Source organism: Rhineura floridana, chromosome 7 (genome assembly GCF_030035675.1).
Source record: "Rhineura floridana isolate rRhiFlo1 chromosome 7, rRhiFlo1.hap2, whole genome shotgun sequence".
NCBI lineage: Eukaryota > Metazoa > Chordata > Lepidosauria > Squamata > Rhineuridae > Rhineura > Rhineura floridana.
The window spans coordinates 7,832,548-7,859,368 of record NC_084486.1 but is presented as its reverse complement, the minus strand read 5'-3'; the positions used below and the strand labels follow the sequence as shown (position 1 = coordinate 7,859,368).

Sequence of the window (26,821 nt, the reverse complement as noted above, 5' to 3'; positions counted from 1 at the left end):
CAAGGGTTCCTGAGCAACTGGACCGACCAGGCTTCGGACCACTTGGAACAACCTCCTGGGACAGCACTCTGCGGACGCAATAGAGGCAGCAAAGAACCTCTTCTTTTCTGCCTTTATTGCCACTTGGTAGGCAGTTACTGCTGCTCTAACCTGTGTCCGGACATCTTCGGAACGGGATTTCCGCCACCGGCGTTCTAGTCGTCTCACCTCCTGTCTCAGATTTCGCAAACGTGGAGTATACCAAGGTGCTAACTAAGTTCTGTTCAGGGGGAGAGGACGTTTCGGCGCCACGCGGTCCAGAGCCCTGGTGATCCCCTCATTCCACTCCATCACCAGGGTATCGACCGTGCGGCCTTCAGCAGGTTCCCATTCCCCAAGCGCAGTCAGGAATTCCAAAGAAAGGAGATCCCAGGGAATGCAGTAATTATCGAACAACTGCCCAAATATCCCGTGCAAATAAAGTAATGCTCAAGATTTTACAACAAAGGCTCTTACCATATATGGAGTGAGAAATGCCAGATGTCCAAGCTGGATTTAGAAAGGGAAGAGGTAACAGAGATCACATCACAAACATACATTGGATAAAGGAACGGACCAAGGAATTTCAGAAGGAAATCACCCTGTGGCTTATAGATTACAGCAAAGCCTTTGATTGTGTAGATCATGAAAAACTATGGAATGCTTTAAAAGAAATGGGGGTGCCACAGCATCTGTTTGTCCTGATGTGCAACCTATACTCTGGAAAAGAGGCTACTGCAAGGACAGAATATGAAGAAACTGATTGGTTCCCAATGGGAAAGGGTGAGACACAGGGGTGTGTTTTATCACCCTATTTGTTTAATCTATATGCAGAACATGTACGGAAAGTGGGATTGGAGACAGTTGGTGTGAAAATTGGAGGGAGAAATATCATATTAAGATATGCAGTCAATACCATACTACTAGCAGAAACCAGTAATGATTTGAAATGAATGCTGATGAAAGTTAAAGAGGAAAACACAAAAGCAGCTAAAAGTCAAGAAGACTAAAGTAATAACAGAAGATTTATGTACAGTAACTTTAAAGTTGACAAATCAACTCATTTGAAATGTGGTGCTGGAGGAGTTGCAGATACCATGGACCACGAAAAAGACAAATAATTGGGTGTTAGAACAAATTAAACCAGAACTATAACTAGAAGCTAAAATGATGAAACTGAGGTGATCATACTTTGGACACATCATGAGAAGACATGATTCGCTAGAAATGACAATAATGCTGGGGAAAACAGAAGGGAGTAGAAAAAGAGGAAGGCCAAACAAGAGATGGATTGATTCCATAAAGGAAGCCACAGACCTGAACTTACAAGATCTGACAGATGCTATTGGAGGTTGCTGATTCACAGGGTCGCCATAAGTCATGGTCGACTTGGAGACACATAACAACAAAAACAAATCAATTCTGACTTATGGCTACCCCATGAATAGGGTTTTCATGAGGCTGAGAGACAGTGACTGGCCCAAGGTCACCCAGTGTGCTTCATGGCTGTGTGGGGATTTGAACCCTTGTTTCCCAGGTTGTAGTCAAACACCTCAACCACTACACCACACTGGCTCTACCAGCTCTGAACAGGGTGGTTTATAACAGATGCTATTTGAGGTTGCTGATTCATAGGGTCGCCATAAGTCAAAATCAACTTGAAGGCACATAATGACAACATAAGCTTGATAGACCATTGTGTTCATTGTTTTCATTTTGATCAGCTCAGAACTGATTGGCTATTAGTTGTCCAATCAAGCATAATCGACCAGCTGCGTGTCTTGGATTCTGTCCTCCTCCACCACCACCAATATGTAATGCCTGAATGTCCTTAAATGTGCTAGGCTACTAACTAGCACAGTGCCAAGGAGAAACTGCGTATCTCCTGGCCCAATGACCACATTAAACGTCTGAGCAAGTTGATATTTGGCTTTTCCTTCTTTTACCATACAACTCTGCACTCCTTCGGGAGGAAGGGTGGGACATAAATTGAATGCCTCATCTTGTGACTCAGAGCACAGGAAGTTGCCTTATACTGAGCCAGACCACTGGCCCACCTTAGCTCAGCATTGTGTACACTGACAGGCAATGGCTCTCCAGGTTTTCAGGCAGGGGGCACCTGAAAATGCCTGGGACTGAAACTTGGACCTTCTGTATGTGAAACTAATGACTCTACCATCCCATCCCAAAGTCATCCTTCAGGATCTCTGGATATACCACCACTCACCCAAGGGTTCCTTCACCCGCTAGGTGAGAAATTGAGGGGTAGGGGGAATTTTCTATCCTCCTTCAAGGTCCTCATAGATATCCCACTGGGGATAAGGATTAAGGACAGACTTCACAGAAAAGGCTGGTTTTAAAAGGGAGAGACCATCAGGAGTTAAGGAGGTTGGCATTCTGCACTTGCACGTATTTCCAATTAATGCCCCAAACTACAAGGAAACAGTACTGTACTGAAAGAAACCACCAAGCACAATACTTCAAGTCTTACAAAAGGAAAAGAGGAGTATTTTAGGAGTGATGATGCACCAAATTTACTATTTACATCTCTACTAACACACTACCTCTCCTTCCCCCCCCCACCCGCTTTTTACGTGCTATTATACAGACATATCTCGACATTCAGGGCAAGTAATAACAAAACCAAATACAAAAACATTCCCAAAACACTGAAGAATAAAAACAGAGTCAAGTGCAACAGGAAAAAACAAAACAAGCATCAGATAAACAACAAATGAACCAATAAACCAAAAGCCTGCCTAAGTAAAAAGTTGTTTGCCATCCAGTGAAATGCCATAAAAGATAGGGCCAAGGAATTCCACAATTAAGATGTGGCCACAGAAAATGCCCTCTCTCTCATCCCCTTCAATCAAGCCTCTACCAAAGTTGTGACACAAAGGAGATTCTCTGTGGACCAGACCTTAGGCAGTGGGCAGGCTGGCACAGGAAAAGGCAGTTGCTATGGCATCCTGGACCTTAGCTATGTAGGGCTTTAAAGGCCATCACCAACACTTTGAATTGCACCAAAAACAAATTGGTAAGCAGTGCAGCCCTTCCAATATAATTTTCTGATTCTCTCCAAAAACATATTTGTGTAGATTTATTTATTTATTTCTTAAATTTATATCTCTGTCAGTCAAGTACATGTCTGTAATTTTTTTTTGTTAATCCCCAAAAATGAAGCCCTGTGCACTTCTGGGCCTTAACATAAGAACATAAGAAGAGCCTGCTGGATCAGGCCAGTGGCCCATCTAGTCCAGCATCCTGTTCTCACAGTGGCCAACCAGGTGCCTGGGGGAAGCCAGCAAGCAGGACCCGAGTGCAAGAACACTCTCCCTTCCTGAGGCTTCCGGCAACTGGTTTTCAGAAGCATGCTGCCTCTGACTAGGGTGGCAGAGCACAGCCATCATGGCTAGTAGCCATTGATAGCCCTGTCCTCCATGAATTTGTCTAATCTTCTTTTAAAGCCATCCAAGCTGGTGGCCATTACTGCATCTTGTGCGAGCAAATTCCATAGTTAACTATGCGCTGAGTAAAGAAGTACTTCCTTTTGTCTGTCCTGAATCTTCCAACATTCAGCTTCTTTGAATGTCCACGAGTTCTAGTATTATGAGAGAGGGAGAAGAACTTTTCTCTATCCACTTTCTCAATGCCATGCATAATTTTATACACTTCTATCATGTCTCCTCTGACCCGCCTTTTCTCTAAACTAAAAAGCCCCAAATGCTGCAACCTTTCCTCGTAAGGGAGTCGCTCCATCCCCTTGATCATTCTGGTTGCCCTCTTCTGAACCTTTTCCAACTCTAGAATATCCTTTTTGAGATGAGGCAACCAGAACTGTACACAGTATTCCAAATGCGGCCGCACCATAGATTTATACAATGGCATTATGATATCGGCTGTTTTATTTTCAATACCTTTCCTAATTATCGCTAGCATGGAATTTGCCTTTTTCACAGCTGCCGCACACTGGGTCGACATTTTCATCGTGCTGTCCACTACAACCCCGAGGTCTCTCTCCTGGTCGGTCACCGCCAGTTCAGACCCCATGAGCGTATATGTGAAATTCAGATTTTTTGCTCCAATATGCATAATTTTACACTTGTTTATATTGAATTGCATTTGCCATTTTTCTGCCCATTCACTCAGTTTGGAGAGGTCTTTTTGGAGCTCTTCGCAATCCCTTTTTGTTTTAACAACCCTGAACAATTTAGTGTCATCAGCAAACTAGGCCACTTCACTGCTCACTCCTAATTCTAGGTCATTAATGAACAAGTTGAAAAGTACAGGTCCCAATACCGATCCTTGAGGGACTCCACTTTCTACAGCCCTCCATTAGGAGAACTGTCCGTTTATTCCTACTCTCTGCTTTCTGCTTCTTAACCAATTTCTTATCCACAAGAGGACCTCTCCTCTTATTCCATGACTGCTAAGCTTCCTCAGAAGCCTTTGGTGAGGTACCTTGTCAAACGCTTTTTGAAAGTCTAAGTACACTATGTCCACTGGATCACCTCTATCTATATGCTTGTTGACACTCTCAAAGAATTGAGGATTGTTGAGGGCATAGAGGTAAAAAAACCCCTAGAGTATGAGAGAGAGAACACATACTCCTGCCTAGTCTGAGCTATGCTAAATTTCCAGATGTTTCCATTGTTTCCTATGGCCAGCTCTTACTTCCATCCCAGGAGAAGGAAAACAGGGTCTAACAATGAAGCCTATGGTGAGGTCAGTTGCAAACAGGAAAATGAAAGGAGAGGGTGGGCCTGCTTGTGCCCCCTAACAGTTTATAGTAACCCAGAGGTAGGGATTAAGGTCAGGGGGATACTTGCCAGGACTGGAGGTTAAAAGCTCCTCCTCTCCACACTTCCAGCTATATAGCAATAAAGTGCTTCTGTTTGGGGCTTGAGCCTTTTAGTACTACACAGCAGGGTAAGTTTCAAGAGTAGGGGTAGGGGAAGCATCTTTTGCAAGCCCCAAACAGTGCTAGAAAATTCTTGTTCCAGGCTGGCTGGAGTACTAAACAAGAGCACTCTGGTTAGAGGCTGGAGACACACTGCAGCATTTTGTCACACCTCCTCATTTCTAATGTTCTAATTTTTAATTCATTTTGAATGTATTTTTAAAGTTGTTGGCAGCTGTAAGTCTAGCAAACATGCAGGGGAGGCAGGGGAAAACACAGAAATAGAACAACAGCCTCTGATGATAACCTTTTTTCAGATTTGCTCTGTCACCCTTGACATTTCAGACATACAAATACCCTGCCAAATGTTATAGCGCCCACTGGATCCACATAAAGCAGGGCTGTTTCTTTTATCTTCCACCAGTGATCACTTTATCTGACCCCCAATCCATTGCCATCTGTTAAACTGACTGGGGAGGGGAGGAAGGACCAACAATTCTATCAAATATATGCATCTTTATAACACAACACAATTTAACGGAAGAGATTACCAGAATTGTTTTTTTGCAGTTAAGGATAAATATACAGAACTCTTATAGAGAGATGTCCATGAAAGGTTGGTGCAGATGTGTGACTTGTTCAGCTCCAAGCAAATGGCCAACTCAATACCTTCTGTTCTCAGAGGTTGTTCATGAGGGTTGTTTAATTATTATAGTATTTGCTGCTACAAACCTTAAACAAATGTTGCCGCAATAGTAAATAAATTACTGAACATTCCAAAATCCTAACTACAACTAAACTTAAAATGGTGGCTTTCCTTGATTTGTTGTTCTTCTCCTTCGTACATTTATAAAGCATCTTTCCACCAACACATTCAGTTCTAGGTTTCAATTCTCTGCTGGTGTTCTCCTGAACTGCTGCCCTCCAAACACTCATGGAACACTATAGTTCCTACCATCATCCCCTTGTTACTATTAGATGCAAGCTGAATTCATACTGAACTGACTTTACAAACACATATTTAGTTATTACACATTTTGTTTAATCTTTTTTTCATAAGAGTACTTACTCAACACAAATGTAACTAAAGATAGCTGTGCCCCCAAATGATAACACTCCCTATGAAACACTGTTTCCCATTAGCTTGTCAACACTGCACCTTAATCTCAGAACAAACCTGAGTAGGTGTTTGGTTTGCAGACTTTATGTTTTTCTTCCTACGGCCTCAATTTCTGTGTGTCAAAAAATTAACTCCTATCTAGAATGCCAGAAAAGGGTTCACACGTCATTTTGAAGACATGTGACCCTCAGGTGACAAGAACTCTAAAGCCAGTGCTAAAACAGCCATTAAATAATCAGCATATGACGGGATAAGTATCTCTTCTCTTTTTTTGTTCTATAAAACATATTTGTTATTATCTTTCTCAAGCAAAACAAAAATCTGAAGGATTTTCTTTTGAGGGCAGGTGTGTGGGAGGAAGGAAGGATAGTTCAGTCCATCAGCCCATGGTATATCCATACTATAGTCATTTCTATTTTCCTGAATAACCCTGCAAAATGAGAGGCATGCGGCATCTCTAAGAGAATGCTCAGAATGCTCACCAAAACTGCTATTCTCAGAATTCTTTCGGGGAAATCAAAGCTCTTAAATTGGTATAAAAGTGGCATGAATATTACTTCTTCTATGTATTTTAAAGAAAACTAGAAAATTTTATAGGAGAGATTTTAGGAAGTCGTGAGGAAGGGCTATAATAGCTCAGTGGTGGAGCATCCGCTTTGCATGCAGAAGGCCCCAGGTTCAGTCCTCAGCATCTCCAGGTGAGGCTGGGAGAGACACCTGCCTGAAATCCTCAAGAGCCACTGTCAGTGACTAGACAATACCGAGCTAGATGGACCAAGGGTCTGACTCAATATAAGGCAGCTTCCTATGCAGCAACAAAGGGAAACCTCAGGCAAAGAACAGCAGAAGGAAAGTGGAGAAGGTGTAACAAAACATTGAACTTCTGATTTTAAAACTCCCTAATGAAGGACCTGGGAAGTCCAAAATGCACATTGGATATTAACACATTTCTCCTACCTCGGCTTCCTGCTCTCTCCCCCCACCCCCAACCCACATTATAGTGGGGCAGGTCATTGGCCCCATCTAACTCCGTATATCTACCTGAAGTGGCTGCAGTTCACTGGGATTTTATACAGGGCTCTTTCCCAGTGCTACCTAGAGATGCCAGGGATAGAACCTGGGCCCTTCTGCATGCAAAGCAGATGCTTTGCCACTAAGCTGAGGCCCTTTTCTCTCTTGACAGCAGGGGAAAAAAATAAAGAAATACTAGAAGCGAATTAATGCACCTCCGATACAAAATTGGGTTGTGAAGAAATGAGATATGGCCAAAAGTTGATATTTATAACTAGGTTTCAGGATTCTGTAGAGTGGGTTTTGCTAACCTGGTGCCCTCTAGATGTTTTGGATTGCAACTTCCATCAGCCCCAGTCAGCAAGGCCATGCTAACTGGGGCTTATGGGAGTTAGTAGACCAAAACATCTGGAGGGGACCAGGTTGGCATAGCTGCTATAGCCACTAATGATATACTGGGAGATAAAAGTGGGTTGCCTTACTTTATTTAATTAGAAATTTGTGTCTTGAATTGACTCTGCAATATTATTTTTTTTAAATATTTTGGTATATAAGTGCAGTTGTTAATCTCTTAATGTTAAGAATGAAAGAAATCTATAAATATGGGATGCTTCCAGACTACTGCTATTTTTGGGTGGGATGCCAGAAAAGCTGATTTGGCACTTTTGCACAACAAACCCATTTCCACCAAAATCCAGTCTTTGTGCAATAAGGAAATTGACAGGAAAATGCACTAGAGAGTATGTGATAGCTCTTACTTGATCCAACATCCATTATATAACCTTCCTGCAAACAAATCAAAATGAATGCTCAATAAATATCCAATATCACCTAACCTCCCCACAAGCTTTGTGTAAACTAATCTGGATAAATACTCAATACACAGTTGTCTGGAAGCAAGCACTGCAAAATTTCAAACCATTAAAAAAAATGGAAGCTTCATCACACGCACAACACAATACAGATATTTTTAATATTATTGTTCTGCGCATTTTACAGAGATTACAAGTTCAGAAACAGCTAAAACTCCGTGTGTATGTGTACAGTGCCTTGCAAAAGTAATCAGACGCCTGACCAATGCTCTCATATTACTGAATTACAAATGGTACATTGTAATTTCGTTCTGTATGATATTTTATTTTGAAACACTGAAACTCAATCAATTATTTTAAGGTGACATTGGTTTTATATTGGGAAATGTTTGTAAGAAACATAAAAAACTGAAACATGTTGCTTGCATAAGTATTCAACCACTGCGCTGTAGAAGATCCCAGTTTATACACAAGGAAGCAATTGCCCTAGGACACAGTGACCTTACCATTGGCCTCCACCTGTGAACCATTAAAGTTGCTGCCACATTGTCAGGATAAAAACCCCACTGGTCAGGCTGTGGATATGAAGGAAAATGAAGACCAAAGAGCATTCTAGAGAAGTAAGAGATAATGTAATACAAATGCATAAATTAGGAAAAGGGTAATTCAATAACACGAGAGCATTGGTCAGGGGGCTGCTTACTTTTGCAAGGCACTGTATATAATTTTATTTTATTTTTACTGTCAACTCCAGCTCCCAGCAAATAGTTACAGTAGGGCCCCGCTTATACAGTGGGTTCCATTCCAGACCCCCGCCGTAAAGTGGAACCCCATTGACTTTAATGGGGCGCATCACAAGAAATTGCCACAAAAGCGGCTTTAAAAGAGGGGAGGAAAGCCGCTGCATTAGCAGAACGCCGGGAAGCGGAGCGCCGGGAAGCGGGGCCCTACTGTATATGGATTTCCCTTGTGCATGATCTGGCAATACAATGTTTCAGGAGAACTTACTGGGCCTTCACCTGATATTCAATATTACAGGACTGGATGCTTAATAGGCTATGCTAGAAGCCTCTGATATTTAGCCAGGGAGCCTTCAGGAATTGCCTGTTAGTAAACACTCCCTAGCTTTACTGTTCATTGAGCAGACAAAGGCTTTACCCCAACGAGGAAGATTAAATCTTTCCTACCTGGTTAGGCTTGTGGTATCACACACAAGTTCTAACACAAAAGAAGGAGAAAGGCAAAAAAAAAGAGGTCTACATAATTTCTGTCCCAACCCTGCACTGTTTGCTTGTGCTAGAAAGAAAGACACCTCTTCTCCATTTGCAGATCATTATCTCAAGGTGACATTCTGATACCATTAATATAAAAACAGATTATTGTGTCAAAAAGCAAAACGTCTTCCCATATACTGATTTATTTAGATTATCTCCTCCTCGAACCCTAGTCTAGACATTTTTATGGCAGTCTCTCACCTAGATTTATTATGTGCCTGTCAATCTTACCTAGACTATTAAAAATACTGGATCGTAGCACTTCCCCACTCCACCCCCAAAACCCAGCTAGATCAGAAGCTGTAAAATGTGTGTGTGTGTAGCTTATTCCTTACAAGGCCAACATCATCAAAGGATGCCTAGTTCTTTTAGTGTCTCCATGAGCCTCTCCTGACTTCTGCCAAGACTGTTAGTCCAGAGAACAAAGATTTACACTGTTTGGTACAGCGAATTGTACTGCTGTGCGGCATTAAAGAGGGCAGACATCTCTGGAATCACCCATCAAACTTTACTGCAGCCTATTCATCAGGACAAGTGAGTAGATCTGGTCCTAAGAAGCAAATGAACAGTGAAACAAGAGAACAGCTGCAGTGTCTCCAGACAGTCTCAATCTACTCACACTCAAGATGAAGCATGAAGAAATTACAAACTAGCCAGGCTGGGAATCCAAGGGCCAAGCTACGCATGATGAGGGAGACCTGTGATTGAATCTCATAATGTCTTTTTCTTCACTCCAAAGCACTAGTAGAGGGCTACTAATTCGATTGGGGAAGAGTTGATTAGGAATAGGGGTTTTTATACTTTCTCATCTCATACCATTGCCTCAATCCAGATCAGCACTTCAGTTACTCAGAACCCAAGTTTTATTATCTTACCTGGCAGGGCCGGCCCCACACATGCAGGGGCCCTTGGGCACAAACCTGCCCCAGGCCCCAGCGGTACCCTTCCACGATTTGCAGCAGGATCGCTGCCGTGGATCACACAGTGAGAGGTTCGGAGGATTGGTTAAGGTTGGTTAAGGGCAGTGCTGCGCGCACAACCACGCAACAACCAAGGAAGGTAGGTTGAAGCAAGGGAATGGGGTGCTCCGGAGCTCTTGCCATGTGATCCGCAGCAGCAATCCTGCCACAAATCGTGGAAGGGGAGTGGAGGGGCCCTTGGCCAGGGCCCCACCTGACCACCCTTTGGAACCAGCCCTGTTACCTGGTATGCAACTTTCAGCTGCAACAGATTACTTGCACCAGTAGTTCTTTGCTGCACTACTATTTTAGAAAACATTTTGTGAAAGAAGTCAGTTTCTGGAATAGGAAGTGAGCAGTATTTGCTGGACTGCCTGCACCTGTCCATCCTGCCCACACATTGAGGTTGGCATCAGAGGTTCTCCTAGTGTGTCCACCTCCTGCGAAGTAAGGTTGTTGGCCACAAGAGACAGGAACTTTTCCACGGTGGCCTCACAGCTTTAGAATGCCCTCTCCATAAACCTGTAATGAGTGACTACAGGCATACCCGCTTTAACATTCACAATAGGACCGGAGAGTATACTTTAAGCGAAAATAAACTTTAAGTGAAGCAATTGTCTTCACTTGTACTGCACACAATCACCACTAGATGGCAGCGGCATCATGCCAATAAAGTGTACGTTATTGCAAAGTGCGCAAACGTTAAGCAGGGTATGGGGACGTATGGAGCATGTACGTTATAGTGAGGTGACATTAAGTGAAGTGACATTAAGCGGGTATGCCTGTACATTGCATGGTTTTCGGAAGGTCTTGAAAATGTATTAGTTTTAATTGGCCTTCTATGAACTGGGTTGGCCATTTTGTCTGGAGATAACTTACTGGCTCTTTTAGTTATAAAGAGGTTGGATGGGGTTCTTTTTTCAAAAGTCTGGGTTTTTTTCTTTTTTCTTTACTGTTGTAAGCCACTTTGGACAGGCATCACCTGGAAAAGTGGCCTAAATGTTTTTTAAACAAACAAAGCTTCCAGGGTAGGAAAGTTAATCTTGCTCCACTTGCACCATTATCTTACCCCGACACCAAAAGAAATGCAATGTTATCTCAAAGTTTAAAAGGAAATGCATTATAATAGGATATTTCCTCTTTCAGAAGAGAAATAAGAAATCCCACAACAAATTAGTGTCTGAAAACAGAGATTGGGTAAGCTGTCTTTACCTGCTATAGCATTCACCTGTTGGTGAACAATGCTTGAGATGGGCAAAAGCCATCTACTGCCTAAGCAGCAATTCCCAAATTGTGTGCCAGGGCACAGTAACATGACATATGAAAGGCTGAAGAATGCTTTGAAAAATCATGCCAAACCTTAACTGTGGATGATTTTATATCTTTTGAATAGGGGAGGCCCCACGCAGCATTTATCCCTCATCTCTGCTAAGTAGCAACATAATCCTGAGGAAAACATGAGGCAAGATTCCTGGATATAGCCTGAGCTACTGCTAACAGATGTGAGGGGACCCCAGAAACATCACTATTGCCCAGAAAGCACTGTCCTACCCCTGAGATCTGAGGAGTCTGACAAAAAGAAGGGGAAGCAGCTGTGTTTCAACATAAACACGAGGCGTGCTCAGGTACATGTATGAACATGTGAATGCTGTATCTTTGAACAGGAGGCAGGGGTACGCATGCAAGCTCCAGCCCCAACATCCTCAGGTGTGTTGTTGAAATTGTGATGTATTAACTGAGGAATACACTAAAGTCTGATCCACATCTCAAAGTTATCATTCTTGCTATTCTGGAAGTCAGAAGAGCAAAACAAACTATCTGAAAGATCTTTAAGTTCGTTTCAACATTTGTAGCACAAGAAACTGGAAATATCTACCAAGATTGCTGGTAAACAACTGCCACAATGTAATCTTCAATCTATGTTAATGTGATCTGCTGCTTAACATTGAAAAATTGCATTTATTGCTAATTTCTACAATTTTTCCAGAGGTGACGCTCCTCTGGATGTTGAAAAGGATGCAAAAAGCAAGCTCAAGAACAGTATTTTTATAACATCTAGATTCATTTTGTATGCTTTTGATCCTACAATAAGCTTTGAAAAATTAGTATATTTTAAGGAAATTGTCCGGAATCCACAAACACAGTCATCATGCATTCACTAACCACCAACTTTCCCAACTCTGGCATGAGTCCCTTCCCTCCTCTCTGGCAGGAATGCATGATGAAAGGGGTGATAATGATGAAGCTCAGATAAGGTTCCTGTTTATTATTGTTTGGATCATTAATACAGAGTTCTACAAGTTGAGATACAGAAAGCTGGGCAAGTCACACAGAAGGAGCTAGTCTCAAACTTCCTCCTGCGGACCTCATAAAAGAAAACACCTAACTGTAATAACTGTAGTCTTGCCTTTCTAATGTCCAGCATCCTCATCAAAACCAGCATCAAAGTGTGAAAATTATCTATTAAATTTCTATCCTGCCCTTCCTCTGAAAGGAGCCCAAGATGGCAGACAACAAACAATTAAAAATAAAACATATTTAATTTTTTAAAAACATCAAGAACATCTAAAAACATTTAAAAGCATGAGTCTTGGCATTGGGCTGGGATCAGGGAGACCAGGGTTCAAACCCCCACTCAGCCATGAAACTCACTTGGTGCCCTTAGGCCATTTACTGTCTCTCAGTCTAACTTACTTTATGCAGTTGCGAGGATAAAATGGGGTAAATCACCTTGTAGCCAAAGTGGGATATAAATGTAATAATAAATAAATAATCTGGCCCTCGTCAAAATAAATCAAATACAAATAATCTCAGCTGTTCTGCAATAGTTCCACAGATGACAATTTGAGAACCTCTGCTTCAAAGGATATATTTGCTAATCAAAACTAGCGGGAATCCTAAACTGAAAATTAAAGAGAAGGGTAAGGCATACTTAGCTGAACTTTTGCTGTACTGTGACTGGAAAGCTTTGCAGGAGTAGGTAGGTAGGTAAAGAACAGTGCAAGGCTAGATTCACACTATTTGAGTGGGGTGCCTAGCAGTTTAAAACTTTAGATGAAGTAAAGCAAGCATTTTGAAATGGTTAAGTATTATTTGCAAGATCATTTATCCCATAGTTACAAATGCAAAGATTGCAGCTGGCCAAAGAGCCTCGATTGCTAAACAAATGATCAGCATGATGAGTCTATGCAAATTTACTCAAGAATCTCACTGATGAAGGCTGCAATCCAATATGTCTACTCAGAAGTAAGTTCCGTTGGGCTCAGTAGGACTTACTCCCAGGTAAGGGAGTAAGCCTAAGAGTGGAGGCAGCAGATTTCCATCTCCTTGTTAAAACAGAGACCTTTACTCAAATTGTTTTACTAGAATGGCTATTCTGAATAGCCCTAAAGGAAGAGTTTCATATGCCAAAAATCTGGTTTCACTGTGACTCCTGAATAAAAATAAAACCACAGATAATAGTTCTTCAAAATCCTGTGGGCACACTTTCCATGATCTAGCTTATGAAAACTTATGCCATTAAAAAATGCCAGTCTTTAAGGTGTCCTGAATCTTCGGGGGGAGGGGGCGGAGAGAGAGACGTGCCATCTTAATTTTTATAATACTATTTCTTGAACAAGAAGTTAAAATAGACAGCCTATTGATCCAAAAGCCATCCTTTCCTCACCTTTCAGGTTTTGTATCAGAAAACATATTTGAGATTTTAATAACATTATTTACAGGGAAGAAAAATCAACCTTAAAATTAGAAAAAATGGTTAAAAGCCATTCTAAAATGGTTCTAAAACTATCAGATTAGAAGTAAAAGAATGCCTCAATCATTTCATGTGTTTGTTAACATAGACAAAATCTGAGCTATTAATACAACTTCACTGGGTTTGATTAAACTGATATCAGTCTTGAAAATGTATACTGTATAAAAAAAACTGTTGTAGTATCATGGTGGAATTAGATATCCCAGTTGACTAGAAGAAAACAATCTGTGGCTACCAAGGCCAGCCAGAATTTGGGGATCCTATAAATGGTTTATGGCACTCTGCAATCTCAATCACACACAGTGTTTTGCCAACGAAGTTATATGCAACACTAGTGTGCGGGTGCCATAGCTAGAGATGCAACCACCTAGTTTTAGCTACAAACCAGCATGAACTCTACAGACCTTTCAAACATCATGCGAATGGAACAACTTCATCACAGAAGTAGCCCAGCTAGAAACAAATTTGCTGGCTCAACTATATAGTTACTTGTTGAGATTAATTGGCTCTGAAGGGGAACAAGTTGTTAACCATGAATGTCACAAACTAATCTTCCCATCAGCCAGCATGCAACCTCCTGGATGGGCTTATGCTAAATCAACAAAAGCAGTTACATCCTGTCTTGAAGCCACCTCAACACCAAGTTAAATGGATGGAGAATGGCAAAGGAGTTAGTGCACTTTGCAGGTACAGTAGCCCATAACTATGCTGGTTGAAATATGGTTTCGTGATCAACACCTCCCTTTCCTCCGGCTTTGAAACCACAACTGCTTCCGGTGTGACTGTACAATACCCAAATGGATAAGGGTGCAACATGGCTCAGGAATTCCAACTGGTCCAGAGTTAAAGTTTCTTGAACCAATTACCATAGTCCCACAAAGATTTTCCCCCAGATAATACTCTGTATTAGCCCATCTCAGAACAAACCAGGAAAGCATTTTTCATTCTCTTTTCATAAAATCTCATTTTAGAAAGACAGAAATCTATCATTCACATAAAATGGAAATGGCCTGCCTTCAAGTCGATTCTGACTTCTGGTAACCCTATGAATAGGGTTTTCAAGCTAAGCAGTATTCAGACGGGGTTTACCATTGCCTTCCTCTGAGGCTGAGAGGCAGTGATTGGCCCAAGGTTACCCAGTGAGCTTCATAGTTGAGTGGGGATTTGAACCCTGGTCTCCCAGGTCGTAGTCCAACACTCTAACCACTATGCCGCACTGGCTCTCACATCATTCACATAAAGCACTGCTTTATCTTTTCTTATAAAGGTAATTTCCAACCAATAAAAACCAACAGTCGTAAACTGACACCAAGATATAGATATATCTCAACAGAACAAAAATTATATATCAAATCAGCAATTCATTGGATAAGTGCTATCCAAAGTTCACAGAAAGTACCTGAAGATCAACAGTCGGGGGGTTGGAGGATAATCCAAATTCAGTGGAGATTTCAAATAAGATTCTGCATAAGGTATTCCCCTGAAGCAGCCTTCCAGCCCAAAGGCAGAGGCCTATGGGCTGGCAGTTAACCACCACTACTGTACACATACACTTACAAACATTTGGAGTGTTTTTACATGCAACATATAATTGTTACACATAACCAGCAACTCAAGTTTGCATAAGGTTTTCCTCTCCACATGCTATGCATGTAGTAATAAACAAAATAATGATCTTCTTCGTCATATTAATAGCGTGTGCAATCCAGACCTGTGCATATTTAGTCAGTCTAACTGAAGTCCATTGATTTCAATGGGTCTGCTTCAAGTATGATTTAGTTGGCCACAACCCACTGAGCACAGGACTGTAGCCTTAGCATTTATATAGTGCCTCCCATACTTTATCCCAGAAATCCTTACAAACATCCTTGTAATGTAGATCAGTATTAATATCTCCAAGTATAAAGGCATGTAATGGGGGGGGGGATACCTAACAATCTTTAATGGGTTTGGTTCATGAATACAGTGTGTGACAAAGTGCCTCATACTTTTGTCTCATGACCTCCATTAATAAATAATTTTACTTCACAAATTCAAAACACATGAAACCATAATTAAGACATTTTGAGTCTATCAGCTAATCAGTTCATTTGCCAGGCATTTCTGAAATATAACAACATCCAGATGGACTTTTATAAACTTTGTTTTCAGTCATGTAAAGAATGCCCTATCATTGATGGCAGAGTTATTTTCCCACAGCCGCAGCCACCATCTACAAAGTAAATAATCACAATTACAACTAAACAGTAAACCAGAAGAAGTGTAGATGACAGCCTTACAGTGAAACAGAATTACTGTACGTTTAAAGACTTAAGCACTGTAGAATTGTTCAGGTGACCTCATATAGCTGGTTTCGACAAAAACCAGTTCCATCTAGAGCAAATCCTTTAAGACTTAACAAATGCAGAGCAATTACTATTTTCTTAATTATTTCATTAACTCTCAAGAAATCATTTAGCCTCATGCTAGGACTGATAACCAGAAATAAACTGTACAGAAGGCATGGGAAGGGACAGCAGCACCACAAGAACAGCTAAGGCAAGCTGCACCCATGCTCATATCACTGCTTGTGCGTACGTTTCTTCAGCTCTGCCCGAGGAGAGTGCTGGCAGAACTGTCTGTTCTATACATATAATATTTTTGTAATCCATCACGCAGCATGACGGCGGCATTCCATGGAGGCAGGGACAAAGCACCAGGCATGAGGCAAGCGAGGATGGTGGGCAGGTGGTCAAGCAAGTGAGCACATTGGGCGGGTAGCCAAGCAAGCAAGAGGGGAGAGTGAGGAGGCCCAGGCAAGCCACAGTCAGGACAGCCCCAGGTAGCTCCTCATCAACTGTTCTGCTCTGCTGCTGCTGTCCCCCCACCTTACCGACAGCCATTGGGCAAGGAGGAGGGAACCGGTGGTATAACAGGACAGTTGCTGAGGTAATGCCCCAGCCCCTCCCCACTGTTCCTGTGTCACTCACCGCAGCCGGTCACCTCCCTCCTCCTTTCATGAGAAGGTCTAAAGGGGGGGAGAGGAGGAAGCTTGGCAACCCCTTTGGGAAGGAGGAGAAGAGGATGCTTGGTGACTCATTTTGGGGGGACAATGTGTTTGGGAATCTGTGTGTGTTTAGGAGTCCCGGTGGGTAGGTGTGTTTGGGAGTCCCTGGGTGCATGTGTGGAAGCACATGTGTGTTTGGGAGTCTGTGTATGCGTGCATGTCCCTGGGTCTGGAGGTGAGTGTATTTGAGAGTTCCGGGGGGGGGGTGTATGGGGAGGTTGGCATGTAAAACATGCAGGGGCAAACCCCAAGTTTTCTCATAGAAACTTAAGCAGAGGTGCCACTTTTCATGGGTCTGATAACAGTTTTCTATCACAACTTAAGCAGGACTCCAAAGTCTCAGACCCTAAAACTGGGGTAGCCAACGTGGGGCCCTCCAGTTGTTGTTGGACTGCCCTGTCCATTAGCCATCCTGGCTGGGGCTGATGAGCTATGTAGTGCTACAACATTTGGTGGGCATCACATTGGCTATCCCTGTGCTAAAGAAACACCTAAGGGCCACCTGATACGTTGAAGTATTCAGTTTAAGTGCTGGTTATTACCTTTAAAGCCTTAAATAGCCTAAGGCCAGAATTCTGAGGACTGTCACCTTCCCCCACCCTAAATAAAGTCCTTCAGGTACCCTGGTCCCAGCCTTAAGATGGGGATATATCTTTCATTATACTGGGCTTCACAGGTGCTCTAAGCCCCTCTGAAGTAGGAGAACAACAATAGGAATGACATGACCCCCACCTTAAGATTGGGAGAAAGCCTGAGTTTGTCACCTTCACCAGAGGACAGTGGGGCACTTGTCATGGCTAGCGTAGAAAGTCACCAGATGCCTTCAGTGTGAGAGTCTGCAACTGACAGAAGGCTGGCCCTCCTTGGGTGTGAGACTGGGAGGGGGCAGTAGGTGTGTCCTGTGTGAAAGGTATTGGGTGGGTCTAGTGTAGTCCTAGTAAAGCTGTTTTCAATCCTCTCAGACGCATGCTGGGATAACTGGTTCTGCTAAGTTTTGTTATTCATAGCATGTGTTTAGGAGGAGGCTTTGGAAGGCGGGCCATGAGTGATGCCACCCCAATTTCAGTGATCATGGGTAGAGGGAGGTATAGCCATGGGGACATGATAAGCTATCATGGAAGACAAGAGCAAGGCTATCTACACCTTGTTCTTCACTCTCATTCCTCCCATGGATGGATTTCTCACCTGCTGTACCCACAGGCCTGGGGGTGCTGTTGTTTAATGCCAGATTGGTACATAAGAAGACCACACTCATCCATGACTTGATCATGGTGAATATTGCCAAGACCTGGATGCGTGAGTTGAAAGTAGTTGATCTGACCCAGCTTTGCCCACCTGGATACAAAATGCAACAGCACCACAGGCTGCAGGGACAGGGGCGAAGCATTGCTGTGATCCACAGAACTTCCATCTCTGTCATCAGGAAACCACTGTTTTGGAGCTAGTTGTGAGAGCCTGCACCTGGTGTTGGGCCAAGGAGACAGCAAACTAGGGTTGCTGCTGGTGTACTGTCAACTCTGCTGCCCAGCAGATTCTCTGACCAAGCTGGCGGAGGCAGTCTAGCATTTAGGGCAGGGCACACCCTTGATTTGGCTGTTGCTCCAGATGGAGAAAGGGGTGGTCTAGAGATGGGGGGATGTCACCCCATTGTCAAGAAAACAACATAACTGTGCCTACTGTGTGGTGGTGCGGGTGGCAATGAAGGCCCACTTCTCCGCCTCCATTGCATCCTCAGGTAGCCATCCAATGGAGCTTTTTTGTATTGTCTGGGGTCTGCTAACAGCACCTCCAGGAAATGTAGACCCTTTGGAAGCCCAGTATGAATTGTTTGCAAGGAACTCTGAGGATAAAGTTGCTTGCCTCCTTGTTATTTTGATACATCTACTGTAGTCCCCAGTGAGGTGTCCAGTGCAACATCTACCACAACATCTTGGGATCAATTTCAGTTGATGCTGCCTGATGATGTGGCCAAGGTACTTGCGACAATGTGGCCATTAATGTTTTCTCTTGACTCTTGCCCTTTTTGGCTTACTAAAGCTTGCCAAGGGAGTATGACTGAGTGGATCGAGGGTGTAGCCAACTTATCTTTGTGGGAGCAAGTGGTCCAAGCTGCCCTGAAAGAGCTGGTGATCTGACCGTTCCTGAAAAAGCCCACCCTGGACCCATTGGTCTGTGACAACTACTGTCCTGTCACAAATGCCCCCTTTCTGGGGAAGGTGATTGAGAGGGCTGTGGCGCAGCAATTGCAAATACTCTTTGATATACTCTTGGATGAAACAGATTGTCTTGACCCATTCCAATCTGGGTTCAGGCCTGGTTATGGCATTGAATCGGCCTTGGTCGCCCTGATGGATGACCTCTATCAGGAGAAGGACAGGAGGAGTGCAACCCTACTATTCTTACCTGACTATGGTATTCTTCTGGGCTGACTTGGTGAGATGGGTATCCGAGGCACTGTTTTGCAGTGGTTCTGATCCTATCTCCAGGGTCGGTTTCAGAGAACAGCATTGGGCGATTGTCCTTCAGTTCAATGGCAGTTGTGCTGTGGGGTGCCGCAGGGTATCATCTTGTTCCCAACGTTGTTTAACGTCTATATGAAGCGTTGGGAGTGGTTATCAGGAGATTTGGGGCGAGGTGTCAGCAATATGCTGATGATATCCAGCTCTATTTCTCTGTAACATCTGAATCAGAAAAAGATGTGCAAGCCCTGGACCAGTGTCTGAACTTGGTGGTGGGCTGGATGAGGACCAATAAACTGAGTCTGAGTCCTAGCAAGACAGAGGTGCTGTGTGTAGGTGTTCCCGAGCCTGGATAATTGGTCAATTTCCTCCTTTGGATGGGATCGTATGCCCTCTGAAAGAGAAGGTTCGTAGTCTGGGGGTGCTCCTGAATCCATCTATGTCACTAGAGGCTCAGGTGACCTCAGTGGCTAGGCGTGTCTTTTGCCAGCTGCGACTTGTAAGACAGCCATGGCCATTTCTGGACCTGGATAGCTTGACCACTTTTGTCCATGCACTGGTAACCTCCAGGCTGGATTACTGTAATGCACTCTATGTGGGGCTGCCATCGAGGTTGATCTAGAAGCTACAGCTGATGCAAAATGTAGCAGTGCAAATACTCACTGAAGCAGGATATCGCTAACATGTTACCCAGCTGCTGAAATAATTGCACTGGCTGCTCATTAGCTGCCAGGCCAAATTCAAGTTTCTGGTTGTGGTGTATAAAGCCCTATATAGCTCGGGATTAGGATACCGAAAAGACAGTCTTACCCCTTATATATCCAGTCGATCACTGTGCTTTGCAGGTGAGGGCCTCCTGCAGATACCATCTCATCAGGAGGTCCATTCCATGCAACATAGGAAGCAGATCTTTAATGCTGTGGCCCCACCCTTTGAATTCCCTCCCCTTAAATATTAGACAGGCACCACCTGTGTTATCTTTTAGGCACCTATTGAAGACCTTCCTCTTTCAACAAGCCTTTTAAGTAGAGACCTTATCCCAGTCTGCATCTGTGTTGGAATTGCTTTTTAGGATGTTAAGAGAAAAGTGCCAGCTACAACATAGCACAGGAATGCAAGGCAGGGGAGAGATCAGTTCTCATCACCCACACTTATTTTAACGTAAAAGTAAGAGGCCATTCCCTGCTTCACACCTGAATAAGGAAGCCATATGATTCAACAAGCACAGTTACTGGTGCCCTGCCTACTTTGGCCCTCAGCAATCAGGTGGGCAAGTCAGCTGGGGAGAGGAGAGGAAGAGCTCGCTGCTCTTTGGAGTTTGGAGACAGAGCAATATCTATGTTATGGCAGATAGTGGAACAACAGGTCCTATAGCTCCAGAAAGCTTTTGTGCTAGGAACAGAAGACTCTTCCCTCTTTACCACTAAAGAACAGAGACCTCTCCCTTCTCCTCTTTCTCCAGAGGGTATATTATCTCAGCTGCTGCAATGAGACAATTAGGGTGAGTAATTACATTTTCTTCCACTGGCTTGTGACCAAGGCCTTGCCCAGGGAAACATAGGCTAGAAACTTCCGGTTTTTACAGAAGCTACACTCAGCAGGAGAGGTCTCTTGCATTTCTAAAATTATCAGCTCATTCAAGGCACCTGTTTTACCCTCCAAGACACTGTGACAGGCTAGTCTGTTAACAACAAACACAATTAAGACTGCCTAGTATTTAATAAGAGCCCTTTAAGTAAAGCTGTATTGAGTAGTTTAGGGGCTGGACATCCCCCACCCCATTGTAAAACATTATTCTATTAAGTCCTTGATACACAAGACGTTAATGCCAATGTGGTGTAGTGGTTAAGGTGTTGGACTACGACCTGGGAGACCAGGGCTTGAATCCCCACTTAGCCATGAAGCTCACTGGGTGACCTTGGTCCAGTCACTGCCTCTCAGCCTCATGAAAACCCTATTCATAGTCGACTTGAAGGCAGTACATTTACATTTTTAATGTCAATGCAAATTCTTTTTTTAAAAAAGGTAACATGCTCAGTAAGGTTAACACTACCAACCAATTAAAGAGTGGTACCAAAGTTCTGGAGTTTAGACACGTTGCTTAACAACCAGGAACACCATACACACACATGTGATACCCCCCCATGCATGAATGGAAAGCACTTCCTTGCAGAAGAGAAAGGGGTTAAGAGATTAAGAGGGGGAAGGAGAATATTTCCTCCCAACAGCATCCTCAAAGGGGGTGGGGCAATCATGTAGGGGAGTCAGGGCTCAGAAGGTATATGGAACTACTTCTCTTGAAGAAAGCAAATCAGCCCCCGTGTGTAAATGAACACACAAACACCAATTTGCTTTGGAACTCACCCAATATGCCAAATTTAATTTATAAGTTGAGTGTGATTAAATTGAGGAAACCATTGTCCACTTACTGGGAGAAAGCGCCACTGAATGCAATGGAATTTACAGCATATGGGATTAGACTGCTGGGCGCAATCCACACCCAAAATCTGCCAGGATGAGCAAGTTAGGATCTGGCAGATCTCTGGCTGAGCTCACATAAATCCCCAACCCCGGATCAGCTGGAGATATGTCAGAGTAAGTCCCTCATCACAGCTCAGCAGGTGCTTAGCTGACACAAGGCCCCCAAAAGGGGCAGGGGGAGGCTTATGCTGGATGCTAACTCCATTCACCGAAGTCATGTGACCTGGCAACCTGGTAGAACCTACACCAGTAAAAAGGGTAGTGTAAGTCAAAGTCCATTTTAAAGGTTTGTTTTCCTTCTGCCAAGCTTGAGCTAGTTCAGACAGCAGTAATCTCGCTCCTGAATGGGGTTTGGATCTGGCGTACTTTATGCTATTTTAACTTAACCCAGTGTATATTATGCTGTCTTCCCATAGTTAGGATTGCTCCCTTAGTTGTTGTAAGGTATTTCCCTAAGGCTGCAATCCAATACACACTTACCTGGGAGCTTACTTCTGAGTAGACATATTTTGGCTTGCAGCCTAAATCATTGGATAATCATCATAACCAGACTAGCATAGCAAACATGTCCCAAACCTTTGAATAAATACAGCTATCCCAGACCATATTAAAAAGTATATAAGATTACCGTATTAATCCCATACAGGATTTCAGGTTCCTGACCCCTAAAAAAAATTAAGACTGAAGTTAAAGCAAACAAGAATTCTCTACTATAATTAACAACATCCAAGGAAAAAACGAATGAAATTTATTCAGTTTTGCCATGATGTTCTTGTTAAATAATCAGACCAAATAATTGCTGAAAGTGTTTTTAAAAAATAGATATTCTAAGTTTGGCAGACCACCCAAATAAGAAGTTCAAAACTAAATTTAAATATATGACATTTGACACGCCACACAAGTTACATGTTACAATTCTTTATAGCCATTCTTATATTTGATTTTCTATCTCAACTACATTCCCCCTTCAAAGGTAATCCCACATCTAACATTTCAGCCATCACAAATAATAATGCTACTTTATGTCCTGAAGCACTACTACAAGAGACACCCAACACTTAGCAGTGATCGGAGAAAATGTTGAAAGCTGCCTACCATGCATTTACCCTAAAGAAAAAACAGAAAGTAATACATTTTACATTACTTTGCATGTACGTGCATGTGTCTTTGGGCTTAGTTCAGATTGAAACATGATTTTTAAAAAGATGGGTCCCAAGTACAATATTGTTAACTAGTTAACATTTATATATCACTGACATTTAAAACGTTCTTCCCACAGCAAGTCAAAGTAATTCTTAAAATATTCTTGTACAGCCTTTCCCAACCTGTTGCCCTATAGATGATGTTGTACTACAGCTCCCACCGGTCCCAGCCAACATAGCCAATGGTCAGGGATAATGGGAGTTGTAGATCAACGACAACTGGAGGACACCAGGTTGCAGAAAGCATACAATAGGTGGCATTATTATGTGATAAAGAGCTTACAGATATCAGCTTGTTTAAGGCCCTTACTAAGCTCATGGCAAATGTAAGTTTTGAAATGCCCAGCTGGGAGTAAGGCTCACTGAGCTCAATGGGGTTTACTTCTCAGTAAACATACCTAACTGCACTGTTAAGCACTACGCCACTGATGCACACCAAAGTAATGAAATGTTTTTAGAGAGCTAACCTAGTCCTGAATGTATGCATGTACACACACACACACACACACACACTTCAGCAACAGTAACACAAGCAAAGTTCTTCAACTCAAGAGCTAAAGGATTGTCTGTCCCTTACTACAGATTTGCAATGGAGCATACAATTGATTTACATTAGATGACTAACATCTCAGAGCCCAGTTATTTATTTATTTATTTATTTATTTATTTTATTAAGCTTATATACCGCCCGACTAGCAAACAGCTCTCTGGGCGGTGAACATAAAAACATATACAATAATAAAATTACAGGATCTAATACAACAAGTATATAAAAGTACACCATCGAAAATAAAATTACAACATTTACTCAAATTAACTTAGATTAAAATGCCTCAGAGAAGAGAAAGGTTTTAACCTGGCGCCGAAAGGATAATAGTGTCGGCGCCAGAGACCTCATTAAAGTTGTAGATTTGAAAACAAACAAAATGGTTAAAAAGGAAAATAAGTACTTTTTAGACTTCTTCCTCCTTGATCTGAATTAAAGATAGATATTGATCCTGTTTATTCCCCCACCCACCCCCAATTTCAAATGCAAGAACATGACAGAAATCTGTTCAGAGTGGGTTATGTTAAGAGACAAATTAGCGCTAATTTTTGCACATCAACAATACCGAGCTACGATACTATGCTGGAACACATCGTAGATACTATGCTGGAACACATCGTGGTAAAACAACCTCAGCAGCCATTCAGAAATAAATCCCACTGACATGCCAAGAACACTGCAATCCAGCCTCATACAAGGTACAAACCTTACCAGTTCAAGAAAGTTAGGGGGTTGTTGGTTCGAATCCCCACACAACTATGAAGCTCACTGGGTGACCTTGGCCAGTCACTGCCACTCAGCCTCAGAGGAAGGTAATGGTAAACCCCCTCTGAATACTGCTTACCATGAAAACCCTAGTAAGTCAGAATCAACTTGATGGCACTCCATTTCCATTTTCCCCCCCCTGAACTGACACTGCATCAAAGCAACTATAAATCAACCAAATGCAAGAGAAAAGCACATTTAAGAAAGTAAGATTTAACCATATTAAATAAACCATAAAATAAACCATTAAAACCATAAGGAAAAATGACTGGTAGTATAATACAAAACACATACACCAGCAGCAGGTATTACAGAACCACCAGTGATTACGGAAACTGCAAAAAAATTAGAAACCACCAACTGCACCATATTACCTGCATTTAGATAGAACACAAGATGAAAGAAACACAGATCTGTATGCCACAAGGTTGTAAGCAGCTGTTACATTTGGGGCTATTGAACTATTCCTCCAACAAACAGCACACACAACAGTTAATCAATATGAAAGGATTAAAAACTCTGAACACATTCACACCAGACATTTATTCCACTTGAAACAGTGATGGCTTCCCCCAAAGAATCCTGGGAAGTGTAGCTTGTGAAGGGTTCTGGGAATTGTTAGGAGGCCCTCTATTGCTCGCATAGAGCTACAATTCTCAGAGTTCTCTGGGAAGAGGGACTGACTGTTAAACCACTCTGGAAATTATCACTCTGAGGAGAATATGACTCTCCTAACCAACTGTCAATATCCTTCACAATCTACACTTCCCAGGATTTTTGGGTGGGAAGCCATGACTGTTTCAAGAAGAATAACAGTAGAATAAATGTATGGTGTAAATGTGGCCTCGGTGGTGTGTTCCCTTTAAAGGAAAGAGATGAAGCTGCCATCATGGTTATTTCTAATCACACACACACACACCAAAAAAATTACCTCTCCTTGTACCAGAGCTAGCACAAAAGAAATAGATGAGGTGGACTTCAACTGCCAATACTCACAAAGTATTATTGGGCTTTTAAGTAAGAAAGCTCTGGATTATCCCACTGCCCTAAAGAAAGCAGTATATAGAGACTATGTGTTAAATATGTAACATGATGGAGTAAGCAGGACCGGCATTACTTTGGGATAGTTTTGAATGGAGACAAATATAAAAGAGGTGGGGTGAGACCCTTGTGTAGCCCCTTGAACTCCTTGGAGAAAAGGTGGGATGTAAATGCACTCAATAAACAAATACCTACCTACAAATAAATGGCCCAGAGGTATTCACATGTGTTACCTACAACCCTCCGATAAAGTGAAAGAGCTGTGGCTGTTCAAGACAATATTTTGGATTATTCTCTGCAGCTCTTCCACTTACAGCTCACCTCTATCTGCCTGGAAAGAGTTTGGAGGAAAAGCTGGAAAAAACAGTGCCAAGACCAGAAGTCCTGGAGACCGAAGCTTCAAAAGAACAGTAGCTTAAGTAAATTTCATAGAACGAATGTTGTGGATCCATAATAGAGTTGCTTATTTTCACCCGCAAGGGGAAGTCATAATAAGGACAGGCCGTGAAGGGAAGGCCTTGTCAAGAAAAGGACAGGAATAGAAAGGAGGAGGCTAAAGTGAGGCAAAGCAGCAAAGGGGGAACTCTGCACCTATTTCTGTCTAGTAAAACTGAGTTAACACAAGAAAATATTTAATTGTCCAGTCCATGTCTGGGTTGGAATCCAGACTAGCTGCCATTGTTAACTAACTATGTAAAATTAATTGCTAGATATTACCTGCCCGTTTAGTTTTCTGGATCTTTGTAAGTATGCATTTGAGGTAAAGCACCATTTGGACCTGAAAGGGTAGGATTTTTATTTTTAAAAAAACCACTTGTGGTGGTGAATCAGAAAGAAGGACCTAAGGAAAGGGGAGGGGGTACAATGGGCAGAGTGAAGGACTAGTCAAAAGGGGAGGGGTTGAAAAGAAATACTGTTAACACAGAAGTAGATGTAAATACGGAGTACTAAATTTCTAGAAGCAGAAGTGTAGAGCCAAGGGCTGGCTTTGGTAATGGGACTATGACTTATAGGGGATAACTCAGAAGCAGTTTTTGGAAAGCTGAGGGAAACATAGGGACATGAGGGGAAAAGGAAAGAATCAGGAAGAGTGGCTTTTAAGATTGTTCCTGGTTTCCAAATACCTAAGCACTACAGAGCATATTCCTCTATCCCAACATTCTGACACCCTCCCAATCCAGCATTCTTCTCAGTTTTAGAAGTTTGACCTGGCAATACATAACAATGCTGATCAAAGGGGGGAGGGACAGCGAGAGATGCCACCCCTCTAGTTTTTTGGAAAAACCTTCACAAATACACAATGAAACATTATGCCAAGACTGCATTCTCACTAGCACAGCTAAGAATGTGTCAGAAAAAGCTGAGGCACTACCATTCAGGGGCTGCATCAGAAAGTAGGACAATCCATATGAAATTGTGTTTGAAGGAGAAA

At 42.5% G+C, this 26,821-nt stretch overlaps 1 protein-coding gene across 5 annotated transcripts in view; it reads right to left on the bottom strand.

Annotated features, from left to right (window-relative positions):
* Positions 1-26,821, bottom strand: part of VCL (vinculin) — a 113,428-nt gene that overhangs the window by 85,081 nt on the left and 1,526 nt on the right. Inside the window, exon 1 of one of the 5 annotated variants that reach the window (XM_061634833.1) lies at positions 20,164-20,217. The exons of the other annotated variants lie outside the window; for them this stretch is intronic. The gene's annotated coding sequence lies outside the window, so the exon portion shown is untranslated. Of the gene's footprint in view, positions 1-20,163; positions 20,218-26,821 lie in introns of those variants that run through there. 5 annotated transcript variants of the gene reach the window in all.